Raw genomic sequence first — 19,990 nt, 5'->3', positions numbered from 1 at the left:
TGTTCAAATGTCCGTTTTGAGCATGCCTTTTCACTTGTCATTTGCACATGTCGGTGAAAACGACTCGAAATCTTCTAGATGGATCACCAACCCTCTTTTCCCTCCTCTTCTCTTATTGTAAATCTATCTTTTCTCCCCATTCAGGCTCTCTTGGTTATTCAACCTCTCTTAGACTCTCTTACACTCTCTTGGTTTCTTTCTTGGCTCTCACAACTTTCTCTTGTTCTTTCTCTTGCTACAACAATTCCTAGTTTTCTACAACACTCTCAAGCTCTCACAATATCTCTTGCGAATCTCTTGGCTTTCTCAAGCCTCTTTGGTAATATCCTTCTATCTCTCTATTTATCCTATCTTTGAGCATCTTGGGATTCATCACATCCCTTATCCATCAAATCATTTGTCATTTATCATAGCTTGCATTTATTTCATTTATCTTTTATTCTATCTATCTATCTGGCTGTTTGTGGAGGTGGAAACACCAAAACAGGGATTTGACTGAGGCAAGTCCCCAAGAAGCCCCAAACATTTTTCCTTTTTGACTTGTGTGCACATCACATTAGAGAAGATTTATCTAGATGGAGGCTTCATATCATGGAACGATTGTGAGCTTCCTTCTTTTCCCTCTTCTCAATTCATTCTAATATTTCTCATTCTGCATTATTAGTTTATCTTGTTATATTTCAAAATTCATTTAATATTATAAGTGTATCTGCTACCCCCATACGGTTTTCTGTATTATGTCTGTACTAGATGAAAACACGTTGCGCTGGTGTCTCAGCTCCATACAGTCATCCCGAGGATAGACTCAACAGAGTCATCCCAGAGTCTCGTCTGCAGTCTATTAGCTTAACTTTGTTATTTTTATCCCCTCGCTTACCTTAGCACCAGTTTGAGTGAGGTAGCAGCATATCGATTTATTCTTTGAGATTCATCATCTTGGAGGTGACAAATTTCCTCCCCCATATTTTGGTGAACCTGACATGAACACTTCTTTTGTATTATTTTCAAAAGCATTCTTTATCATCCCTTCATTCATTTAATGTCCCCCTAAAAAAATAAAAATAAAAATAAAAAAGGACAATTTTAAATCTTTCCCCTTTCTTCCCAATTTTTTTTTGGGGGCACTGTCTCGAACCCCATTTAAATGGTTTGTCGGCCTTCGACCGACAAATTTATGCAGTCTTTCTTCAATTTAAGTTTATTAATTTCAAAATGTATATGTAATCTTCTTTTATTAACTTAGTTTCTAACTTTATTCAAAGTGCTAATGATGTTCCTTTTCATGCTTGTGATGGTGACTTGGCTCTACCTATGTCACTCTATTCATTTGATCCCTCTTGTAATATATCTTCTATTTGAGAGGATATTTTGTTACAAGAGGATGAAATTATTGACAGCTTTCTTAATGTTACTCTACCATCTCTTCATTCTAGTGCCCTCTCTTCTAGAGATGATGCATTCGTGAATGATGAGTCTCGACTCATATATGATTTTCCAAAGGTTGATTTTGAGAAAATTCCATTATCTAAATCTTCTACATATCATAATGAGTCTGTGACTGTCATTTATGTCTCTGTCGCCCCTAAAAGGCTTAAGAGACCAATCATTCATGTGACTGCAACTAGCCCTTCTCCAAAGAAGGTAAAATCTATCCATGGTGTTCCTTTTGAAAATGACTCGCCGGATCTTTTTACGAGATATACACAATCTAAGGCTCCTTCTTATATAATGGTAGCCCATACTTATAATACTCAAAGAAATAAGAAGCATCTTGATCATCAACAACCCTCTATACCATCTTCTCAACCAAGTCTTCCTCAAGCAGCTCCGCCTGTGGCTAAGCGACTAGTGATTATGATCTTATTGAGCAACTTTGTGTTACTCCTGCTAATATCTCACTATGGGATTTGCTTCAGACTGCTCTGATTTATCAAGGTATGCTTTAGGAAACTCTACAAAAGATCTTATTGCCTTTTTCTGCTAGGCCGACAGATGTAAATGCATTGACAGATCATATTCATGTGGACTCACCAAATATTACGTTCTATTCCTGTGAACTTCCGCCGCCGGAAGTGAGGAACTTGGCTGATCCATTAATGATAATCATTCATGTTAATGGAATTGGAATTCGATGAACTCTTGTTGATATAGGTTTCACACTTAATGTATGCAATGCGGATTTATTCCCAAAGATTAAGGTTGATTTGAACTCCCTAGTAGCATCTTCTTTGTTTATTTGTGGTTTCGATAATAGTAAAAAAAGTGCTTTGGGAACAGTTATCTTGCCTTTGAAGGGTGGGCCTATCACTATTCTGACTCTAGTATATGTAATGCCGAGTCCTCTATCTTATAGTCTCCTCTTGAGTAGACCATGGCTTCATGCTTTAGGAGTTGTTTTTGTATACACCTAAAAATGGTCCGAAGATAATTAATTAAATAAGCAATTATTTAATTAATCCCCATTCCCAATTTAATTGAATTCATTAGCAATTTGATTAAATTCTCCCAATATCCTCCCCTTGAGACACATGGCAGTTATGCCACATGTCTCCTCCCTTGGGCACTTGCCCTCTTATGAGCAAGGCTCCTTGATACTTTTCACCACATAGATGACAAGTGTCCCTCCCTCCAACCTCTTCTCCGACCTCCTCCAATTTCACCCTTGATATCTTCAGATTCAATCTTGACCGTTGATTCCTACCACCTCACCCCTAGCCTTGGAAATCCTATAAATATCCCCCATTTTGGAGCACAAAGAATCCCATCTCATATGATTTCATGCACTATTACTATAGGCATATCCATTCTATCATATCATTTAAGCATTGTTATTATAGGCAATTGCATCTTAGATCTAGCTTAATTTGATCTTTTTTTAGCATAATTGTTAAATCATGTAGCTTAATCAATCTCTTTTCTAGCTTAATTGCACAATCATCATAGCTTAATCATGCATATCATTAGCTTAATTAGACTCTTGGATCAATCTAGCATAATCAATCTCATCTAGCTTGCAAATCATATCATTTGAAATCCTCTGTCTAGGTGTAGTCAAGTCACTGGGATTACTTGTCCAGATCTGAGAGAAAATCCATACTCACATCTCTTAGGAGGTGATAGGTTACTTTGTCATGGTTTATCTTTCATTTTATTTCAATTTGCTAACCATGCTTGTAATGATCTATTGAGTGTTTGTGTTGCAGCTGCAGGTACCCTACTTCACACACACGACATTTTGGCACCCACTGTGGTACGAGTACCTTACTGTACCGTACAAATTTTTGCTGCCGTGTTTTCAAGACAGATTGCATTTTAGGGTTTTTATGCTTCAATTTGGCTATCACTAATGCTAACCCTGGTCTGTTTGTGATTTTTCTAGTAGCGTAACTAGTTTTTTGCAAGACGATTGTCAAAGATTATGCTTTCCAAAGCTTCATTTCATCAAAACAACATGACTACTAATGCTTTTGTTTTATAGGTTGCCTGAGGAAAATCAATAAGACTTTGTGTATTCCTAAGTTTTGTACGCACACTTATTTTGCTAATGGTAAATGAACATCTTTTTTTCTATGTTTGAGAAGTTGTCTAAAAGGTAGGAGAGTATGCTCTTGTCCATTTGGACAATCAGAAATCCTGACCCTTGAAGTGCTTCTATGTTTGAAATAATTTAACCTGAGGATCCTTTACCCTTAATCCATCCTGAACCTATGGATTGGGAAAATGAAAGACATACCACCATTGATACCTTTCCTAATGACCATGCCATATCCTTATATCTTAATGGAATTGAACCCACAACAACTTCCACCAGGGATTTCGCTAACGTATCTTCAAGTCAAGTGGGTGCCAAATCTCCTAGTCGCAAAAGTGAAAATAAAGAAAACAATATCAAGTCTAATGCTAAAATCCATTCATTGGCAACATTAGACTGCGAAAAAGTAAAAATAAAGGATGCATCTGATGGTGAAAACCTCCTCGAGGTGCCAAAAGATGGGAGATTTGATACCTTACCTGAATACTATCAAGAGAGGTCATCTATCCTGATAGAACCAATAGAGACAGTTGACATTGGCACAATTGATCTATATCAAGTAACTTCTCTATCAGAACTAGAAAGGAAAAAATATTTGGAACTCTTCAAAAGGTGGTCATATGCAAACATTCCAAGGTTAGATCTAGATCTTATAATACATCACCTGAATATCAGTCCAGGAGTAGGTATCAATAATGGAACACAACATGGATCAAGAGCAAACATTCTATTCATCACACCACAAGGTGATACAATCCCAGAAGATTATAAATTAAGCTTTCCATGCACTAACAATACAACAAAATATGAAGCTTTGGTCACATGAATCAAAATGGCTATAGTGTGGAACATTACACAACTTCAGGTCTTTGGAGACTCTCAGCTCGTCATCAACCAAATGAAAGAGGATTATCAAACAAAAGATGAAAATCTAATGCCTTATAAGTAAATGGTTGATGATGTCAAGAAATACTTTGTCAAAATAACTTTTCAGCAGATTCCAAGGAATGACAACAAAGCAGTAGACGCCATGGCAACACTTGCTTCTCTACTTCAAACACAGGAAAATCAAGAGTGTTACGAATTCTAGTGGAAGAGTTGTTTTACCCTGCTCATATTTGTCTTGATTCCCAAACTATCTGTCACCTTGTTGGGCATGATTCCTCCCACTATGGCCAAACTTACACATACCTGAAAGATAATATTCTCCCTCCTGACTTGTCAAAGAACCAAAAGAGAAACTTGATTCACCAATCCTCCCATTATACTCTCATTGCGGATACCCATTTTAAACGAGGTCTGGATGGTACTCTTTTAAGATGTCTCAAGCAAGAAGAATCTAAGAAGGCCTTAAATGAAGTCCATAACGACATTTATGGCACTCATTCAAGTGGTCTTACCCTTTTGGAAAAACTCATACGCTTGGGCTATTATTGGCCAACTATGGAACGAGATCTTTTCAGATAGCTAAAACATGCAAACAATGTCAAACCCATGGAAATTTAATTCATGCACCAGCACAAGAACTTCATGCTTTGGCAACATCTTGGCCTTTCTTCCAATGGGGTCTTGATCTCATAGGAAAGATAAATCCTTCTTCATCCAACGGTCACAAATTCATCCTTGTAGCTACAAAATATTTCACAAAATGGATTGAGGCAATACCTCTCATCAATATCATAGGAAAACAAATTGCTTCATTTATCTTGAACTATATCATATGTCGCTATGACATACCCATGAGCATTATCACCAATAATGGGCGACCATTCAAGAACCAAGATATATAAGAGCTATATGAGAAATTCAAGATCCAACACAGATTTTCCACCCCCTACTATCCACAAAGGAATGGGCAAGCAAAAGCATCAAACAAAACTATTTTGAAAATCCTCAAAAAGACAGTGAATGATGCTGGCAGAGATTGGCATATTCAATTGAACCCTACTCTATGGGCCTACTGTACTAGTATCTGCACACAAACAAGTGCCACGCCTTTCTCTCTTGTCTATGGATCAGAAGCAATACTGCTAATAAAAGTAGAGATACCCTCTCTATGAGTATCATTAAAAGGTCTTATCCCAGATGAAGAAAATCGAGTATCTAGATTACAAGAGTTAGAATTGATCCATGAACAATGACAAAATGCCTTTAATCATTTAAAGGTATATCAACAAAGAATCTACTGCGGTTACAATCACAAGGTCAAACCAAGAGCATTTCAAGTTGGAGAACTAGTACTAAAGGAAAATCCATGCAACTTGGCAGATCGAGAAAAGAAAGGGAAGTTTGAACCAAAATGGTTGGGTCTATTTGTGGTCACATCAGTATTTGGATCAGGAGCATATCAGCTATCAACACAGGACGCGGATCAACTTGAAGAAACCATCAATAACATGCATCTAAAGAAGTTTTATGTTTGAAAAATAAAAAAATAGTGAAAAAGCAGAAAAAATTAAAAAACAGTGAAAAAGCAGAAAAATAAAAAATAGTGAAAAATCGGAAAAAATAAAAAACAGTGAAAAACCAGAAAATCCAAAAACAGTGAAAAACCAGAAAATACAAAAACAGCGAAAACATTGAAAAAAAAAATCAAATATGAGAAAAAGTGCTATAAAAACAGATGGTGAAAACCTGGCAAACAGGCGCTATCTGTCTGCTAGCTCTTCCATCTATTAGTCCCTGCATCCTTCCGCTTGCATTCATTATCTGTTAGCATTGTTCATATCCATAATATAACCTTTGTACATACGTAGGGATCACAACTGGTTTCTCACCATGGTTTGTATCATTGGGTATATCATAATGAGTTTGTTTCTAGGCTTGGGGCAAAATAATGCACCTAGCTGTGGGCAAAAAATTTCGATCGTTTTGAGCTTAATCAAACATGTAGAGCAATAGTTAGATAACTTTTGTCAAAGGAAAACTGAAACACATCCAACTTTGAACATAAGATCACATTGTCAACCATCAAATCTATCACACGTCAGTATAAGCACGACACACACTTTTCAATGGATGATATCTTTTGCATACTGATTTTAACACTTTGGTTCAACTTTTATGTATCTTGATTTTCGCTATCATGATTTCTGAGTGACTCCAGGATGTCTCTGACTAGAGGAACAAGGAAGGAACATGATATTTTTCTTATCTATTGTTTGTAAATGAATCATTCATATGTGCAAATTTGTCTCAAGACATGATCATTGGATTATCGTCAAACACATTTCCGATTTGCATATAGAAATGGTTAATACTACCTATTTATGCAAGCAACACTCAGGTTATCTTGGTTCAACTATACATCGATGCTTTTCCTAACTTGCAATATCAAAATCCAAGAAAGTAGTACTCAGGTCATCATGGTTTAATTATACCGTCGATGTTTGCACTCACTTCCCACATTTTAAAAAAGCTCAATGATGACAAAACACAATAACCTAGTGATTGGTCCAATCATAGCTTTGCATTTCATTCTTGCATGGGATCACAAAGCTCATCTTATCCAAGGCCAAAATCTATCGCATGAATCATCAATGTCTCATCATAGGTGTATACATAATCAAAATGATGACTCATCTCTTTCCAGGTATTGTCGATCCAACGTAAATCTTATGCTACCCCCTCAAATGAACCCACATTAGCATATCTGAATCTTCCTGCAACAGGATATCAATAAAATGTCAATTCTTTATCCAATCAATCTTATCAATTATATCAATCCATCGCATTTGATACATTCTATCAAGTCTTATACATGATGCATCTTTCCTGAAATCAGATGTTTTAATCAAGTCTTATACAGGATATATTGTTCCTAAAACCAGACACTTTAATCATCTTTGTCTTATACAGGAGGTGTCATTCTTGAAACCAGACTAGATCTCAATATTATTAATCTAATCAATCTTATCAATTGAATCAAGTTTTATCAATCATTCCATCTAAAACCCCATCATCGTGATCAAAGAACTCGCACTTTCATCAACCACAATTGCGGGAATCATCTAACAATATATCAGGAAATCAATTTCACAAAGATCCAAACACTCCAAAGGTCAGTTATCTCAATTGATCTCCTGAGGGGGCATCATCGTACCACAATTTAGCGATCAATGTCTGGGGCATCCTATCAAACCAATTTCACATCAACATCATGAAAATGAGATTATTCTTTGAATCAACGCGTCATCACACCTCGCTTCAAAGAGGGGAAAAATGTATACACCTAAAAATGGTCTGAATATAATTACTTAAATAAGTAATTATTTAAATTACCCCCCTTCCCAATTTAATTGAATTCATTAGCAATTTGATTAAATTCTCCCATTCATCTACTTATTAATAAATCTAAGGATTTATTTAATAGGTTCATTTCAATAGTCCCCTTTGATTAATTTATCTAAATTAATTAATCCTCCCCCCATTTAATTCATTTCTTGTAATCCCCTAATTAATTAAAACAAATCAATTTATGAGTTGTTGAAAGTTAATTAGCCTTTTCCTATTTTTTGAATTTTTAAATTCAAATTACTCACATGCCTCCTAACTTCTAACCACCTAACCTAACCATCCCCTATTCTAACCCTGGGTTTAACTAACCCTATCCTAAGCTCCTCATCCTAACCTCCTTATCCTAACCTCTTATGGGTTGGACATCCTTCCCCTAAGACACATGGCATTTATGCCAGATGTCTCCTCCCTTGGAAACTTTCCTTATTATGAGTAAGGCTCCTTGACACTTGTCACCAAAGAGATGACAAGTGTCCCTCCCTCCAACCTCTTCTCCAACCTCCTCCAATTTCACCCTTGGTATCTTTAGATTCAATCTTGACCGTTGATTCCTGCCACCTTACCCCTGACCTTGGAAATCCTATAAATATCCCCCATTTTGGAGCACAAAGAATCCCATCTCATATCTGATGCACACTGAAAAGGATGCAAGAAACATAAGATTCAAATGTTAGTGTTGTTAGTGATAATAAAAAATGAAAGATGAATGAAACTACAATCCTAAACATGCATACCAAGAGAGATATAAAACAGATTATGGAAAGCACACAAAAATGAAGGAAAGACACAAAATCCTCCAAGATGCCCTCCAATATGCTCATAGTTGCTCCTGCCTTGTTCCTCTGCTCTCCAAGTTCCACATGAGTGTAGCCCTCAGCTTTTTGTACTATTATGGATGTCTTATGGAGATTCAAGATTATAAAAATGAAGATAAAAGATTATGCAAATGCAAACAAGCTAAATTTGAGAAAGCACCTAATTATCCTATGTTAATTTTATCCAAAATAACAAAGAAAAGTGCTCCTAGAATGCTCTCTTAAAATTGGTATAAGTTTGATGCATACAATATTTCTAGATTGTGGATCCTTTTGGAGAAGGAAATGAGCTCTATTTATAGGAAAAATGGAGAAATGGATGGTTGAGATTGAGCAATCTCAACAAGGGTCAGGATTGATGGGTTTATGATCCATGTGAGGGCTTTCAACCCAATCCCAAGATGGAAAATGTCAACATGAAATGGCTCGAGAGGAGGGAAGAATCATTAAATGCTTGAGATGACTTGAAGGTTACCTTAGGAGGTAAGGTTAGGCTTGAGTTGAATGAATAAAGCTTTTATCCAATGAATAATGCCTTTATCCAATGGACAAACTCTTGTGCAAGAGTTAGTGGGGATAACCATGGTCAAAGAAATAAATGCTTGAAGAGACCCATGAGTCAAATGAGGGTTGAGTTAGAGGAAAAGTCTCTAACCATTTGGGTGAGTTGAGTTTAACCATTAATTGTCATGTAAGAGCCATAAATGGTTATGTAAGAACCATTAATGGTTTGGAAGACTTTACGGGTTAACTTGTTGAAGGCATAAAAGTCTTTAATGCTTTTCAAAGACTTTGAGGATTTGAGAAGTGACTCCAAGTTGCTTAGGAATGTGACAATAATTAGGGAGAGTGATTAGGCTAATTAGGAATGGTTTAGAAGAATCTATAATAGGTTAGAAGAGTCTAGAATGGGTTAGAAGAGCAAGTGGGTTTGGTGGGTTAAGAGAAAATAGGTTTTTAATTAAAATAAAATTCATTTATTTCAACCAAATAGGTGCAACTTGCATTTGTAGGAGAATGCAAGTGGGGGGGGGGTAGTTTCAGGATTTAAATAAATATTTATTTATTTATTTAAATGAGGAAAGGGGGTTAAATTAAATAAATGTGTTTTATTCATTTAATTGATTTAGAGTGTGGCTTAATGAATTAATTTAAATAAATTGAATAATTTATTTAATTAATAGGAGAAGAGTTTGAGGATGAAATAAATTAAATATTAATTTAATTAACTGATTAGTTGATGTTTAAATAATCAAATAAATAGTAAATATTCATTTAATTAAGTGGACAGATTTATGTGACTACATTTGCCCCTCTTTGAGACGGTGCGGTTTATCGCGTCGTTTCAAAGAAATAAAAATAGGTATGAAGAAATATGCCCCATAAATGTTAATTTAGTGGGTGGTATGCCCCCTCGAGAGATGGGCCGAATTTTTTTTGAAAAAAATCAGGCGATCTCTCGAAAAAGAGAAAGAAGTTGAGGGTAGGTAGAATAGAAGAGATTAGAAATAATGGTGAAAGAATGGGAGAAAATAGAGTTAAAACAGAGAAATTAGAGGCTTTTGAAGTTCACAGGGACCACGATGGTGAGTAGGGTGAATTAGGGTTAGGGCTGGGGGGGTATATATGGAGGGGAAGGGGTAAAGATTGGCTCATTTGCACCTATCTCCCTGGCAGTTTGGAGCTCTGATAATGACCTTTTGCGAAGGAACGAGCAACAATCATCATGGTCATGCTGATAGCAGATCACTAGTTAGAGTGGATCCATCGATACCAGCGGCCAAAGGACTACAGACCAACGGTACGTAAATCTTGAATTTTGAATTTTGTGCATTTTTGTCATGTTTTTTGAAGCGTCAAAATCTAAGTAAGACAATGGCACTAAAACTGTGTTTTAGAATTTTTGTCACCTAAAGTAGCACTATTGTGCCATAGTGGCGCTATTGCATGGTTGTTGTATCGCTTTTGTCAGTTTAGCATAATTGTGTCATAGTAATAGTGTTGTTGTAATTTTAGTGTGGTCGGGTAAAGGTTTTAGTGCTTATGTCATTTAATAGTGCTATGGTATAGTTGTATTAGCGCGTTTGTTGTTGTAGCACTTTTGTGCACAAGTTATAGCTCTATTGTTAGTAGAGTAGCGTGATTGTAATAAAAATGCCCCAGTGTTAGAGAAAATATCTCTTAATGCTTGTATTGATTGATTGAGTAGTTGTTTTGATGAATCATAGTAGCCCCGTTGAGACTAGGTCATTGTGATAAATGCTCGTTGTAGTCTAGGTTTGCCATGATCGATTACCTGTTGAGACCCGAAGATACTTGATCAAAGTATCTGTTGATAGTCTAGGTTGAAACTTAAGAAAGTTTGTAGCAAAAAAACTGATAGGAGTGTTGATATGTGTAGGAGGATCTTCCCGTCTTACAGATGTAGGAGAGGCATCCCGCCACATAGTAGCTGCGCGAGCAGTTGATAGAGGTGGAGATAGATTGTGTTTGTGTGACTGGCTTGTATGACATGATGTACCTACCCATGATTCAGACGAATCGCGGTCTACTGACGACTTTGGCAGAGTGATGGCACAACGAGATGTGCATGTTTCAATTGGTGATGGGAGAGATGACAGTGACATTGGAGGACGTATGGAGGATTCTGCATATTTTGATCAGGGGGGGCTTGTGACATATGATCAGTACCTGGGGATGACAGTTGTGCAGTGGATATTCGCCGATGATGTGTACATTGAGGATGACTCTATGGCATGGAAGGATATAGCAGCTCTGTATGAGCCTCTACCATTAGTGTTATCAGGGATCATCGGGGGTTTGCTTTGCCTCGATCGATGTTCACATGGATTGGTCATTGGTTGGGGCCAGGTGATAGAGCAGATGATGACTGAGGGGACTCGCTATGCATGGGGGTCATGTGTGTTAGCACAACTATACAAGGATTTACATGAGGCAGTATATCGAGAGGCTAGATCACTAGGGGTAGGGATCACTTTGCTACATATCTGGGCTTGGGAGCACCTACCAGTCACACGACCTGTATGCTTGAGGTTTAGGGTGATAGATCAGCCCTATGTGTATATGTATGGAGGTTTGATTAGCCAACCCCATTTGAGGATGTTGGAGTTTTGGCGGCGGGAATTGGATGATTTAGATACGGTCATATGGAGGCCATACCTTGATTGCGAGCCCTAGGAGGATGATGGAGAGGCCATACCTTACGTATTTGTGACATATTTTTTGATTGGTCATACATCATACTATGTGGAGAGACAGTTGCCAGGGAGAGTGATGAGACAGTTTGGATGGAGGCAGTGTTTTCCAAGAGGTTTAGGGAAGTATGCACGGGTAGTGCGAGAGAGATTTCAGTGGGGGCCATTGTTACCTAATGATCAAGCCCTGGTAGAGTTTCGGACATTACAGGTGAGACCATGGTAGATGTGGCCAAAGATTGTAGATGCAGGGGTGATAGAGGAGTACACATAGTATCGTACCACGCATCCAATTCTATGGATTTCACATCTTGCCAAGCCTATACCACCTTTTGAGGATGACAGGAGACGACGACAGAGGAGGAGAGGAGGCAAGGGTGGAGGAGGAGGAGATGGAGGTGGAGGAGGAGGTTTTTGTGGAGGGGGAGAGGGAGGGGGAGGGGGTAGGGGTGGGGGTGGTGGAGGAGGACGATTACAAAGGAGAGACAGAGGTGAGCAGCCTTCACGACTATCACAGGGTCCACTTATATAGGGAGTAGCTAGAGCAGGAGGTAGGGATGTTGGTGGGGGAGAGGAGCCTATGGAGATGGGAGGGGAGCCATAGGGGGAGTAGACGATCCCATGGAGATGGGAGGGGGAGCCATAGGTGGAGGAGAGGGATATCAGCGGGAGTATGATTATACAGTTGCAGACTCGGTTAGAGGACAGGGAGGCAGAGATTGGAGCCAGGGATGTCCAGCTTTTTGCACGGGAGGTTGAGTTGACTGTAGTGATGCGAGAGAGAGAATATTTGGCAGACAGATTGAGGGAATTGTAGGATAGAGGATGAGTTGTAGCTAGAGAACAGGGTCTGACTGGGGAGGTACTAAGGGAGATGCGACAGGCTCAGGAGGAGATAGATTACTGGCAGGGATTATATGAGCAAACGGTACCAAGTATTCAATGGGCATTGAGCTATTCCTAGATACGGAAAGCGAGAGCAGAGTGATCTTGAAGGGTTCAGAGAAGTGGTGGTGTTATGGGTCCTCCTTGATGAGATGGTGAGGGTGGTGGGGGAGCAGAGGGTGGTGGTGGAGCAACATCTAGCTAGAGTGCTATTTGAGAGATTTCTATGCATTTGTTACTTTGTTATTTAGACTGTGACTTGGATGGCTCTTGGTAGCCAATATATTTTGACATCATTGTACTCTGATACGTATTTTTTTTTTGATACGATATATGATGCGATATATGAGATCTCATGTTTTGTGATGATATGATATGTATATATGATGACATGTATGTTTTTATGCAGGATGATGTTTATGAGTTATGCTTAGATACATGCTATGGATGATTTGCTTTTGAGATGTACATGTTGATGATATGATTCCTATATGGATGCTATGGATGATTTGCTAACATGTGGATGCAAGTAGAGGATGGATGATGCTTTTACAATGCTATTAATGTGATGCAATGATGATGTCAGATGCTAAATGATAATGAATAATGATATTTGCGATAGATAATACTTGCTTATGTTGATGATATGATATGATGATGATATGAGTAAATGATGCATGTTTTTAAGATGAATCTAAATGTTTATGGATGAATGCCCTTAAATGGATGAACAAACATTTATACAAATGTTATGCATGTTTCTTAGATGAATGCACTTAAATGGATGAACAAGTGTTTATACACATGTTATGTATGTTATTGTAATGAATGCACTTAAGGAATACATGCACTTTAACGATTAAATTAATGTCACTAAATGATAATGAATAACTGCACCTTAATGCAATTAAAGGATAATGAATGCATCTTTATGAATCTAGATGGAACTAAATGGGTAAAAATGCACCTACTAAATGAGTCTAAATGAAACTTAAATGATAATGAAGTGAATGCATATTTAATGATTTAAAGGAATGCACTAAATGGATAGATGAATGTTCTTGATATAATGTAGGTAAATGATAATAAATGAATTTAACAACTAAATGTTGATGAATGATTGTGTATGATTTAGATGAATGCTACTTAATGATTGAGATGCAACTAGATGATAGTAAATGTACCTTAATGACTAAGTAAATGTATGTCAATGACTAATATGTAATGAAAATGAAGATAGATGAATGAAATGATTTGAAAGGTATTTAAATGAAGCTAAATGCACTCAATGCAACGAAATGAAATGACGAAATGCAAGTAAATGAGAACAAATACACTAATGTGATGAATAAATCAATGCACTTAAATAAATATCTAAATGAATCTAAATGCAACTAAATGATAATGAACTGAATGCATTTTATGCAACTAAATGATAATGCCATGCATTTATGATATATGAATGCAAGTTGATGAGAATTTGTAGATGTGGAATGAAAATGTGAGATGATGTATCAGAGAACTCCATCATGATTGTACCCAAGACAAATTTATATTAGGTGCTTTCTCATAGAAGCCTGAATTACTTGCATGCAAACAATAGATATGAACAATCGATGAGCAAATGGATGGGTGAGATGCAACGAAATGCAATATAAATAGATGCGATGAAATGACAATCCATAGAGTATTCATAGTGCTTTATTTTCCTCATAGAGCATGGTAGTATCATTGTTGGCCGAGGTAGTAGGAGCCAAGTTTGAGCATTTCACCTATAAGCAAGCATCACAGACCAGGAAAAGTTACCCTCCATTCTGGTTCATGCACAAATGGTCGAGGTATACACTGTAATCAGTAAGCCATAGTGATCCATGACTATATTTTGCATAGGATCATGCAGCTTAGTGAACTTCCCATGTAGACACCATTAGTACATGTCGTAGAACTTCATTGGATCAATCTGCAGATAACAAGCAAAGAAAAAGATATCAGGAGCCATCCTGGCTTATTCTAATCACTTGTGGATATCCTGGAGTAGCGTAGGAACCTGATATAAATAAACAAATAACAAATCGACCAAGTACTTTGTAGACAAACCAAATTTTCTTGTCAAAGAAAATGTTATCATGTCTTGTTTGTGAGGAAGGATGCATCCTTGTGAAGACAGTTGTGTGTAGATGGTTTGATTGGTTGGTTGATTTGATAAGTGATCATCATTTAAGTAGCTCATATGTTTTGTTTGGTGTCTGTTGTGATGTGTATGTACAAAGAATATTATATATTTTGTAATGTTTTTGATTGATTTTTGATGTTTTTGACATGTTTTTGGATTTTGTGAGTGTTTTTGAATTTTTTTGGTATTTTCTTAATTTTTACGAATGTTTTTGGTATATTTCCAACCTGCTTTGAATGAGGAACTCAATGAATCACAAGTAATGTAGAATCCAATTCCATTAGTAGGTTAAGAGTATTGCCCCCAGTTAGAACATTGCTATGAAAGCGGGATGCAGGACACATGAAGTACTAACCTTGATTGCGTATCAATGACAAGCCATGGTTTGAATAATAGATGAATGGATGTGATCGCAACAAGCCTGAAAGACAATGGAGCCATAACCTTTACGAATGGCACCTATTTTCCAAGTTTTCACCATCGTATTTACCCAAGGTGCCACTTCAGTGGTTTTCACCGTTTGGATGTATGATTTTCTTTACTATTTTCTTGATTTTTTTTGTATTTTCTTCAGGACAATTTTTTGAATGTTTTTGGTATTTTTTCATATAGTGGAGGAGCATGATGCTCTGCACAACTTATGTATGAAACTGTTTGAGGTGCATGTTGTTGATCGGATTTGCTACTGGTTCTCCTTCTGAAGTTGCCAACTGATATGCCCCAGACCCGAATACAATAGTGATGACATACGGACCCAACCAGTTGGATTCAAACTTGCCCTGATGTTCTCTATTTGGTTGATTACGAGGATTCTCCCTGAGAACAAGATCACCTACCTCAAATGTACGAGGTTTAACCTGATAATTGTAGCTTCTGCTCATGCGTTGCTGATAGGCTTTTAGGTGGTTGTATGCAGCTTGTCGCCTTTCATCAAGCAGTTCCAAGTCCTAAAGACGGGAGACTCGATATGCTTCATCATCTATCAGATTGTGCAAAGAGACCCGTAGAGATGGTATTTCAACCTCAATAGGCAAGATGGCTTCTACTCCATAAACCAGTGAGTAGGGAGTTACGCTTGTAGGGGTTCGAATGCTAGTTTGATACGTCCATAGTGTTGGATTTAAGAGAATGTGCCAATCACGACCAACATCATTGACTATTTTTTTGAGGATCCTCAATATGTTCTTGTTTGATGCTTCTGCTTGACCATTTCCTTGTGGGTAATATGGAGTGGAAAAATGGTGTTGGATGTGAAACTTCTCACAAAGTTCACAAACATCTTGATTTTTGAAAGGAAGCCCGTTATCTGTGATGATGGACATAGGTACACCATATCGACAAATGATGTAATTAAGGATGAATGAGGTGATCTGCTTGCCGGTGACTTGGGTAAGTGGAACGTCTTTGATCTACTTTTTGAAGTATTCAGTGGCGGTAATGATAAATTTATGGTTGTTGGATGAAGATGGATGAATTTTACCCACAAGGTCAAGTCCCCATTGACAAAAGGGACATGGTGTTGTGATTGGTTGCAATTCTCATGCTAGTGCATGTATCAGGTTTCTGTGAACTTGACACTTCTTGCACTTTCTGACAAAATAGTAGGAGTCTTTTTCCATGGAGGGCCAATAGTATCCAGCGCACATGATTTTCTTTGCTAGCGAAGGACCACTTAAGTGAGCCCCACAAATTCCTTAATGTACCTCTTCCAAGGCCTTTGTTATCTCATCTTGTTCCAAACATCTAAGGAGAGTACCATCAAGACTTTGCCTGTATAGGGTTTTGGCAATAATGGTGTATCAAGCAGTTTGGCAGATGAAGGTTTTTCATTGGTTATTTGATTGGTTGGGAGGAAGTGTGTGATCATGGAGGTAAGTGAAGAACTCAACATACCATGGGGATTTGGAATTGACAAGGTGACATATCATTTCAATTTCGGGGATATCATACGCAGGGATCCAAAGTTGTTCTATCAAGAACAAGAACTCATAGCATGTTGAATTTTGTGAAAGATCTAGGAGAGATGCAATTGTATCCATTGCGTCAGCAGCTTGATTATGATCTCTGGGTACTTGCTCAAATGTGATAGTTGTAAATGATTCTTTATAGCTATCCACCATCCTTTTATATGGCATGAGCTTATCATCCTTAGTTTGGTATTCATCGGTGACTTGTCGGATGACTAGCTGAGAATCTCCATATACCTGTAGCTCTTTTAGATGCCATTGTATAGCCAATCTAAGCCTTGTGATCAAGGCCTCATATTCTGCTATATTATTGGTGCATGGGAAAGTGAGCCTGTATGACTTTGGGATGCTATCACCTTGAGGTGTGATAAAAAGAATACCTGCCCCCGAGCCATGTCTAGTATATGCACCATCAAAATATAGCTTCCAAGGTTGTGTAGCTGTGATCATGAAGATCTCCTCATCTGGAAAGTTGGAAACAAGAGGATGGTCACCTGCAAGGGGTGCATTAGCCAACTGATCTACAATAACTTGCCCCTTGATAGCCTTGCGGTCCACATAATCTATATCAAATTCACTCAAAATCGTAACCCATTTGGCCAAGCGACCTGTCAATGCTACCTTGCTAAGTAGGTACTTGAGTGGATCTATTTTGGCAATGAGTTGTACCTTGTGCGTTAACATGTAGTGCCTAAATTTGGTGGCTGCCAAGATAACTGCTAGGCAAGCTCACTCAATAGGTGTGTAATTGAGTTCATAGCCTACCAATGTGCGAGAGATATAGTATACAACACATACTTTTCCTTCTACATTGTGTTGTGCCAATAGTACTCCTAATGTCGTATTTGTAGCTGAAATATATAGCAATAGAGGTCTACTTAGATTTGGTGGGTTGAACAATGGTGTATTCATCAAGTAGTCTTTAAGCATTTGGAATGCTTGCTGGCACTTTGTATCCCATTGAAAGTGGATATTCTTGTGTAATAGATGGGTGAAGAGATGACACTTATCAGCTAATTGTACAATGAATCTTCTAATTGATTGTAGTCACCCTTGTAGTGTCCATAACTGACTGATGTTCTTTGGAGGTGGCATGTCCATGATTTCTTTGACTTTTGTCAGATCTACTTCAATGCCTTTGATTAAGACAATGTATCCTAAGAGCTTCCTGGAAGTTACTCCAAAGACACATTTCTTTGGATTGAGATGAACATGATATTGCTCTAATCTATCAAAGATTTGACCTAGTATTGCCAGATGATCCTATCTTGTTAATGATTTAGCTAGTAAATCATCGACATAATCTTCTATTATGGTGTGCATTATATTGTGAAAGATGGTAGTTATGGCTCTTTGATATATTGCCCTTGCATTCTTTAGACCAAATGACATCATTCCAATAGTAAGTTTCCCATGGACATGTGAAAGCAGTTTTATGTTGATCCTTTGGAGCAATCTTGATCAGGTTGTACCCAGAAAAGCCATCCATAAGAGAAAGCATTGCATGACCCGCTGTGAGATCGACAATCATGTCGATGTTTGGTAAGGGGAAGTCATCTTTAGGGCACGCCTTTTTCAAATCTTTGAAGTTGGTATAGATATAGATGCCCCCATTAGGTTTACCAATAGGTACAATATTAGAGATCCAATCTGCATAATCGATTGGTCTGATGAAATCAACATCCAGGAGATTTTTGAGTTCCACTTTGACAAGAACAACGATATGTGGGTGCATCTTTCTAAGCTTTTCTTTGATAGGTTTAGCTCCATTTGCCACAGTTAGGTGATGCATGACCAAATCAAGATCTAAGCCAGGAATGTCTGCATAAGACCATGCGAAGTTGATTTGACGCTTCTAGAAGAATTCCACAAATTTTGGTTGTTCCTGTGGAGTTAATAGAGATGCCAAATGTATTTGGTGAGGAGTCTGAGGGGTCCCCACATTGAAATCTTTTTTTTCTTTGATTAGGATCATCGATCTCTCCTGATTCGTACTAGAGGGGAGGATGCCAAACCTTTCATCCTCAAGTGCCTAAGAGAGGTTTTCACCTTTGGATACACTCTTTATTTTTACTTTTTTAGGATCAACAAGTGCCACTGTGTGGTTTTCACCAGAAGATCCATGTTTTATTGTGATCTTTTTGCAGCTGAAAGTTTTGGCATCTACCCCAAAGTATGTTGCATTGTTAAGTTCGATGGCAAACCCAACTTTATGATCCCCACTTGGTATGCTATCTCGTATTTCTAAAAAGTCTACGAGCGCCTCATCATTTTGGAAGTGATCAAGACATGGGGGATTTGGCTGGTTCCAGTCGATGAGTTCGGGGTGGATGATAGGCATTACCTAATTGATTAAGTTGAGTTCAGAGGAGATGTTAGTGAGGGTTAATATAGATGAGTGAAGTTCATCGATGGTACTCTCCTTGTCAAATTCTGGTGTAGGATTTGACATAGGGCCTGTGGAAGTTGCTTCTTGCTCAAGAACCCAAAAGGTTTTAATCCATGCCTCTCCATAAACTGGGATATCTTTACGAGGTGGTGGAGGTGATGTGTCTTCCTCATCTGAAGTATTTAGATTCACTGAATTCCATTCCCACTCATGCGAGTCTATCTTCGAATCACTCTCTAACATCCGATTACTGTACCAGGCTAGGATGTCTTTTGAATTGAAGAGTGTATTGGTCATGGGTTTGTGCACTTTTGGAGGTGGGATTCTTGGTGCTAATGATGGGGTTATCAGTGTTGTTGGTACAGTTGGTGCTACTGATGCTACTGATGGGATTATTGGTGTTGTTGGTGCTGCTAATGGCTTTGATGCTACTGATGGGATTATTAGTTTTGTGGGTGTGGTTGGTGTTGTTGGTGTCACAGAGATAATCAAGGATGGTCTCTTTGGAGTAACTGGCTGATACACAAGTTTGTTGGGTTTTCCTTTGAATCTAAGCTTAGGAAGGGATTCCTTTTGAAAAGCTACTCCAGTTTTATCTTTGGGTTTCAACTCAAGTTGTAAGGGCTCATGTCGTCCTTTTTTGCAATGTCCCAAAGCACTCTACCCATCATAGCCCATTCTTTGCATGATAGTGAGGCCTTTTCTATATTTGTGAGTG

This window comes from Cryptomeria japonica, chromosome 4 (assembly GCF_030272615.1).
Source record: "Cryptomeria japonica chromosome 4, Sugi_1.0, whole genome shotgun sequence".
Lineage (NCBI taxonomy): Eukaryota > Viridiplantae > Streptophyta > Pinopsida > Cupressales > Cupressaceae > Cryptomeria > Cryptomeria japonica.
The sequence above is the reverse complement of the archived record's forward strand: the minus strand, read 5'-3'. Positions refer to the sequence as shown.